This window comes from Natator depressus, chromosome 3 (assembly GCF_965152275.1).
Source record: "Natator depressus isolate rNatDep1 chromosome 3, rNatDep2.hap1, whole genome shotgun sequence".
NCBI lineage: Eukaryota > Metazoa > Chordata > Testudines > Cheloniidae > Natator > Natator depressus.
In genome coordinates this window covers 151,606,849-151,614,695 of record NC_134236.1, presented here as the reverse complement: position 1 = coordinate 151,614,695, position 7,847 = coordinate 151,606,849, and the positions used below count along the sequence as shown (strand labels likewise).

The 7,847-nt window shown below is 44.8% G+C and overlaps 1 protein-coding gene across 1 annotated transcript in view; it reads left to right on the top strand.

The window, feature by feature from the left end:
* The first annotated feature begins 3,524 nt into the window (after positions 1 to 3,524).
* Positions 3,525 to 7,847, top strand: part of BTBD9 (BTB domain containing 9) — a 290,025-nt gene continuing 285,702 nt past the window's right edge. The window contains exon 1 of the mRNA XM_074949106.1: positions 3,525 to 3,590. The gene's annotated coding sequence lies outside the window, so the exon portion shown is untranslated. The remainder of the gene's footprint in view (positions 3,591 to 7,847) is intronic.

Sequence of the window (7,847 nt, the reverse complement as noted above, 5' to 3'; positions counted from 1 at the left end):
GAGTGTTCAATAAACAATTGAAATGGGATGTAGCCAAGAAGGATAAGGGTTACGGCAATAAGAGGAAGCATTGGTCATGTTGGGCATAAATACGTTTTGGTGGTTGTCATGTTTTCCTGTAGTTGTTGGCTCACATTTTGTAGGCATCACCGAAGGTTTTTAGGAGGAATTTGAAATGATGGGAGTGTCTTGACAGAATAGACCTGAGTGTGTAACAAGCATAGGAAACAACATGGAAACAGTTTTGAGAAAAGCAGAAGAATGGGGCTTCAAGATAGGGTGTAACACAATAAGGATAGGTTTCAGAGTAGCAGCCGTGTTAGTCTGTATTCGCAAAAAGAAAAGGAGTACTTGTGGCACCTTAGTACTCCTTTTCTTTTTATAAGAAGGACAGAAGTCAAAAGCAGCTAAGTCCCATTAACTTTCAATAAGACTTAGCTTGTAAGTGACTGAATCATTTTTGAAAATAGGAGTTAGGTGCTTTTGAAATATATACACCCTAAGGTCAAATTAAGTTCAGTCCTTTTTTTTGAACAGAACAAGCATGATCTGGTCACACTCAGTGGTTTTGCACACTCATGTTCCTGGGTGTGTCTACGCTGCAACCAAAAGTATGATTGCAGCTGGTGTATGCATACTCACACTAGCTTTAATATAGGTAGCATGGTTAAAAATAGCAATGAAGAGGTGGCAGCATGGACCCCAGGGCAGGCTGCAAGCGTGAGCATGTATTCAGGGCTCCAGGGAGGCTTGTGCAGCCCCTGGTGAAGCCTGCACCACCACATCTTTGCTGCTATTTTTAGCCACTCTAACTAGATTAAAGCTAGCACAGGAATGCCTATGCAAGCTGTTGTCACACATCTGATTACAAAGTAGAGAGACCCTGTCACACTGTTACTATGATGAGAACACAGCTCTAAATGAGTCTTGAGTAAAATAACTGAAGTAGGAGTGCTAACTGTGGCTTCTTCCTCCTGCATTTCCAAGATCTCCAGGCTTGCCATGGTGCATTAGGACAGTGCTTCTCAAGCTATCTGATGTGGTGGACCGGCAATCTTTTTTTTCCAATGTGCGCACAGACCGGCAGCCAATGGCTCACATACTGGCACCGGTCCGCGGACCACCACTTTGAGTAGCACTGCATTAGGAGATTATTTAGTCCACTAGTTGCACCAGTGGTGGGAGTGGAGTTTTCTACAGTGAACTAATTTACATAGTTTTTGTGGTACTAAAGAAAGAAATCCGAAGTGAAAGTCAAAGGAAAGCCTAACCAAGGTCAAAATGACAAATCTTGTTAATATTTCAAAATTAGATGCTTATGAGCACAGTTTACATTGTAGATGCACTGTTCTTATGTAGTATTACATCAGGGATGACTGCATTACACATCAAAGTATATGTGTGACTGGAAATGCGAATGAGTAATTTTGTATGGAGTCCTGTAGTCAAGGGACTGAACAATATCTTATTCCACAAATGGGATGAGTGACAGTTTCTTGCTCTGCTTTGTTGAGTGTTTAACAACATGAGGGGTTGAATGAGCAGAGGTGGGAGATAAGTGGGTTTAGAGACAGTTAATATGATTTTTAACTAACATGCATTTAGTCAATTGTTTCTGTGCAAATGCATGGGAAGATGCTGTGGTTTGGGCTTCTTGGTGACTAATATATGTGTAAATGAAAATATAACTAAAATAGTAGTTGAGGTGACTGATGGCAAGATCACACTCTTGAATATTTCAGAAAGGAGAGAGAGCTTTCATCTCTGCTTCATGGAAAGAAGCAAAGTCTAACTGTTGTTGATTTGTCCTATACCACCTCAGCTACTGAAGATTAACAGGGACTCATTGAAACCTTTAGGGAATAATTATTAAAACTGAAATGTTGACATGACAAACTAACAAAAGCATGTTGACATGACAAACTAACAAAAGCCAATAAAAAACATGTATTCACTAAAAAACAAGGAGTACTTGTGGCACCTTAGAGACTAACAAATTTATTTGGGCATAAACTGTCGTGGCCTAAACCCACTTCATAAGATGCATGTAGTGGAAAATACAGTAGGAAGATAGATAGATATAGATATACACACACAGAGAACATGAAAAAATGGGGATTGTCATACCAACTCTAACGAGAGTAATTAATTAAGGTGGCAGGTTTCAGAGTGGTAGCCCTGTTAGTCTGTATCAGCAAAAAGAACAAGGAGTATTTGTGGCACCTTAGAGACTAACAAATTTATTTGAGCATAAGCTTTTGTGGGCTAAAACCCACTTCATCGGATGCATGCAGCAGAAAATACAGTAGGAAGACACACACACACACACACACACACCCACCATGAAAAATGGGGGTTGCCATACTCACTATAACAAGAGTGATCCTTTAAGGTGAGCTGTTATCAGCAGGATAATAATTGTTGGAAAAAAAACCAACAACCCAACCTTTTGCAGTGATAATCAAAATGGCCCATTTCCAACAGTTGACAAGAAGGTGTGAGTAACAGTAGGAGAAAAAATAAGCATGGGGAAATAGTTTTACTTAGTGTAATGACACTTCAATCTCTCTGGTCACACGATTAGACCTAAAAATGGCAATACTACTGCAAAAAACTTCAAAAACAGACTCCAACGAGAAACTGCTGAATTGGAATTAATTTGCAAAGTGGATACAATTAATTTAGGCTTGAATAAAGACTGGGAGTGGATGGGTCATTGCACAAAGTAAAACTATCTCCCCATGTTTATTTATTCCCCCTACTGTTACTTACACCTCCTTGTCAACTGTTGGAAATGGGCCAGCTTGATTATCACTACTAAAGGTTTTTATTTTTTCCTCCTGCTGATAATAGCCCACCTTAACTCATCACTCTCGTTATAGTGTGTATGGCAACCCCCATTTTTTCATGTTCTCTGTGTATGTGTATATGTATCTTCCTACTGTATTTCCCACTGAATGCATCCGATGAAGTGAGCTGTAGCCCACGAAAGCTTATGCTCTAATAAATTTGTTAGTCTCTAAGGTGCCCTAAGTACAGCTCGTTCTAATTAATGTGGGCTATTAGCAGCAGGAGGAAAAAAAACTTTAGTAGTGATAATCAGGATGGCCCATTTCAAACAGTTGACAAGAAGGGTGAGTAACAGTAGGGGAAAAATTACTATAGGGAAATAATTTTTACACAAACTAAAAACTCTTTTGGGGGGGGGGAACCCAGCTGGGGGGCGGGGCTGAGGAGAAGGTCCCACCCATCTCCACGATCTCACTCGTTTCCACTGCCCGTGGGTTGGGTACCAGAGAGGGAAGGTTCTCAGCGACTCCGGGCTAAATGACGCAGGTCGTTACTGACCCCAGCGGGGCGCCGGGGCTGATGGGAACGGGCCCGCAGCGCTGGCACACAGCTCCCAAGCCTAGGGCGTCCCGAGGCCGTAGCTATAGAGCCAGTCACCCCGGCCCCCTTGTTGCTATGTACGTCAGCACGTAGGGGCACGTCTGTCGTTGCTAGGGGAGCTCAACGTGCAGGGGGGATGACGTAGTGACGCCGCGGTGCCGAGCCGAGGAAGGGGGAGGGTGCAACTGCCGCTCCGGCCGGTGAGTCCTGGGGGGTTGTTGTTGGCCCGGCGCAGCATCGCCCGGGGCTGTCCTCTGTCCCCGCCCGCCAAGGGGTGGTGGTGGGGCGAGCACCCTTCGCCGCGTGTGAGCGGGGGGCGGGCTCCTCCCCCGCGGGGCCCGTCGAGCCCCTCCGCCCCCTGAGGGCTTCCGTGCGTTCTCTTTGGGGATTTCGGGGTCCCGGCCTGCGCTAGGGCCGGCTCCCGCGCCTGGGTACCCGCTCTCCTGTGCGTCAAGGGTTGCACGCCGCGGTCGGTGTCTAGGCTGTTCCGTCCCGACCGGCTCTTGGCCGAGCCGCTGCCTCCCCTCCGGCCGCGGCTGGCACCCGCCCGCCGCCATGTCAGGGCCAGCGAATACGACCCCGGCACAGCGCTGTGAGGGGATAATTCGTGGTCCCCGGCACTGGGGAGCACAAACAGGGGCCCGCTGCAGAAACCCTGTTATTGTGCGAGGGAGGGAGTGCACCTGAAATGGCCTGTAGTGGGGAGCAGGAAAGGGGTGCGGGGGAAGCAATGTCCATAGTATGACAGGTTTCAGTGGTAGCCGTGTTAGTCTGTATCAGCAAAAAAACCGAGGAGTCCTTGTGGCACTTCAGAGACTAGCACTTGTTTTAGTGCCCTGGCAGTGCCAGTCTAGTTAAAGTTGCATTATGACTTCTGCTTGACCTCTCCAAATACCCTAAAATTGATGGATTTAGTTGGATTTCTTTGGAGTTTAGTGTGCCTGAGGAGAGTGCAGGGTAGCGTTAGTGACTCAAATTTTGGGGGTCAGTTGAGGTAGCGGTTGTGGCGATATAAGCCTAGAAAAAAGTAGCTGTTTTTGAGAGTCTCTAGGTGGCTTTTTTTTTTTTTTTTTTTTTTTTGGCTTGGAGCTAAAGATCAAACGATTGATGTGATGCAGCTCAAAATGGTCCCAATCTGAGTTTTTCTTAAGTTGGTGCATGGTATCTACTAAGTCTGTGGGGAACCCAATTTGAGGAAAGTATTTAAGATGGGGTTTTGTTTTGTTTTTTTACAGCATGCATACACCAGTACAGAAAAATGGCACTATTTACAAGTGTTGAGTTTTACAGCATGTAAAGTGCTCTGAAATCCAAAGGGTTACTCATATTTCTTTCAGAGTAGCAGCCGAGTTAGTCTGTATTCGCAAAAAGAAAAGGAGTACTTGTGACACCTTAGGACTAACAAATTTATTTGAGCATAAGCTTTCGTGAGTGAGCTGTAGCTCACGAAAGCTTATGCTCAAATAAATTTGTGAGTCTCTAAGGTGCCACAGGTACTCCTTTTCATATTTCTTTGAAATTTGATGTGCCTCATGAGGGTGCAAAGTAGCATTAGTAATCCAAATTTGGGATCATTTGAGCAAGGATTACAATGTTACAACCTCCCTCCCCCCAAAAAAGATTTCTGTTGCCTTGTACTGCTAAATTGATAGGTACTAATGACTGAACGAATCACTGACCTCTTTGAGACGGGCTGTGAACTAATCATTCAATTAACATAACTAAGGATAACTTCCTTTGCTTAATAACTTAATGTTGTAGCTTTGTAGGTCCCAGGATATTAGAGAGACAAGGTGGGTGAGGTAATATCTTTGATTGGACCAACTTCTTCTGTTGGTGAGAGAGACAAGCTTTCGAGCTCTTCCTCAGACTTCTGTATAAAGTTTGTCTCTCATCAACAGAAGTTGAGCAAATCAAAGATATTACTTCACCCACCTTGTCTAATAACAGGATAAGTTAATCACAAATCCCCATGTAAGATAAAAGGAGTGAATGGGTTAAGTGATTGAAGGTTGGTGTAACTTGTGAGTGGGATAATTGTGGTGGCAATTTCATTTTTGGAGGGGTATAATCAAAGTCTTTAGGAGGAAAAAATTAGCCACGAATGCTTCCTGGGAGTGGTATTAGGGGATGGAGGAGTGAGGGAATAGGGGGAGAGAGGTTTGGATCTTTAGCAAATGGATGGGGATAAATAGTGTGGTGAGTAGTAGAAGAGGGGTGAGGGAGGCTTGGGGATTATGGGTTTTGGAGGGGTGGGACACTGGGAAGAGGGACATGGGGGTGAGTGCCAGCAGGATTGGTGTAGAATAGAGGCTGGGGTACCTGTCAGCGCCATATTCTCCCCTTCTGTGTGTGTTCCCATATCTGGAGACCTCTTGCCCCTCTCTGTGGGTCTGAGCTACCCTCCCTACCCCCTCATATAAGCAGGGGTATAGGGGGGCTTGCTCCTCTTGGGGTGACTGAGCCCCTTTCTTTGCTGTCTGTGTATGCCAAGATCCGCAGGGCCCATGCCCATATACAGAGGTTGGACACCCCTCTCCCTACCCTGCTCCATGTGAGCCAGTTTTGGGGGTGGGGGGAGCTTGACTTTTTGGGAGAGTTTGATCTCCTTCCTGTCCCCATATGAGCCAGGATATAGGGAAGTCCTTGTTCTTTGTGTTGGGAGCTGAGAATGGGCATTCTTAATGCATATCACAGGCTCTGAAACACTTGGGAGGGACATGGGAACAACCACTGGGATAAATGAAGTGGTTCTCATGTCTGAGACTGTCTACGCTATGCAGCTTTTAGCAACACGGCTGTGCTGCTACAGTCATGCCACAAAAAGGTGAGCAATGTAGCTGCTGTTTGTCGGCCGGAGAGAGCTCTCCTGCCTACAGAAAAATTCCACCCCAACGAGCAGCAGCAGCTTTCGACAACGTGCTGTTCACATCGGTGCTTTTCATCTGTAAAACTTTTGTCGTTCAGGGGTGTTAAAAAACCACACACACGCCTGCCCCCCCTCCCCCCGCGAATGACAAAAAGTTTTGCCGATGAAGTTCCAGTGTAGACCAAGCCTGAGTTATTAGTTCAGGTTGTATTCATCTCCATGGCAAGTTCTTATTCATGCTTTTCAGAGCCTTATATGCTGCAGATGGATGTGTAGAGGAGCGCTTTCCCTCTATCTGTCCTGTTTAAAGGACAATGCTTTAAAATCCACCTGTTTTCATGGTTTTTTTTTTTAATTTGCTGGGCCTTGTGGGAATGCAGAGTAGGATTAGTGACCCAAATGGGAGGTCATTTGAGCCAAGGTTTCTGGAGATATAATCCCTGAATAAAATAGCTGTTTGTGGGTTTTTTTTTTTAAATTTCTAGGGTGGTTTTTTTTGTGTATGTGGAGAACTAGAGATCAAGCTGTTGCTGTGATGTGAGTCAAAATGGTCTCAGTCAATTTTTACCTTTGGTAATGCATGGCACCTACTAAGTTTTTGGTGGCCCAAATAGTGAATAGTATTTAAGAACAATTTCAGCAGTTGGTGAAGAGCATGTATGTTTCAGCTTCTTTTACAACCCATTCATTCTTACGCACAGGATTCCATCTAATACTGTTAAAGGATATAAAGGGAGTGGGAGAGGAAGAGGAAGGTTGCCCATGCCACCTTCCCTCTACCCTCTTCAAGCAGTGCCTCAGTATGCACATAGACACAAGTAACGTTAGCCCTTGGCACTAGAAAGGCTTGTCTTCACATACAGCACTACAGCTGCGTGGCTGCAGCACTTTAGTTAATTCCCTCCTCCCTGAGAGGTGGGAGCTATGTTGACAGCAGAAGCTATCCCGTTGACATAGCACTGTACACGCGGAGTTAGGTCAGTATAACCACGTCACTCAGGGATGTAGATTTTTCACACCCTTGAGTGGTGTAATTATACCAATATAGGTATGTAGTGTTGACCTCGCTTAAGATTCAGGAGGTTCCAGATCCAGACCTCACACAGACACTTAACCAACTCTGCAGAAAGAGTACCACCCATGTACAATTTAAGAACCACTTCACAGCCTTTTGCAACCTCCTTACACTTATTCATAGGATACCTTCTCAACCTACACTTTCACTATACCATCATTATAACATTAAAATCCTTTCATATTCCACCTCACTGCCGACAATGATCCTTGTAATAAAAGCCCTATGCCTTGCTACTTACATAACCTACATAATTCTGTATTGAAATAATGCATAATGGATCCCAAAGGTGCACATGCAGCTCTTCTCTTTGCTCATATACACTGAAGTGTGCCAAACAGAGATCTCTTCAGAGCATAATCACAGGTCTGTCTCACACCTCAAGATAATCCACACCTGTCCTTATTATCACAAACACACCTTTACCAACAGGGCCTAACTACTGCCTTCACTCTTTAGTGAAGGTACACATAATGTCTGACACACTGATTGTACCTGGAGTATATGCAAATA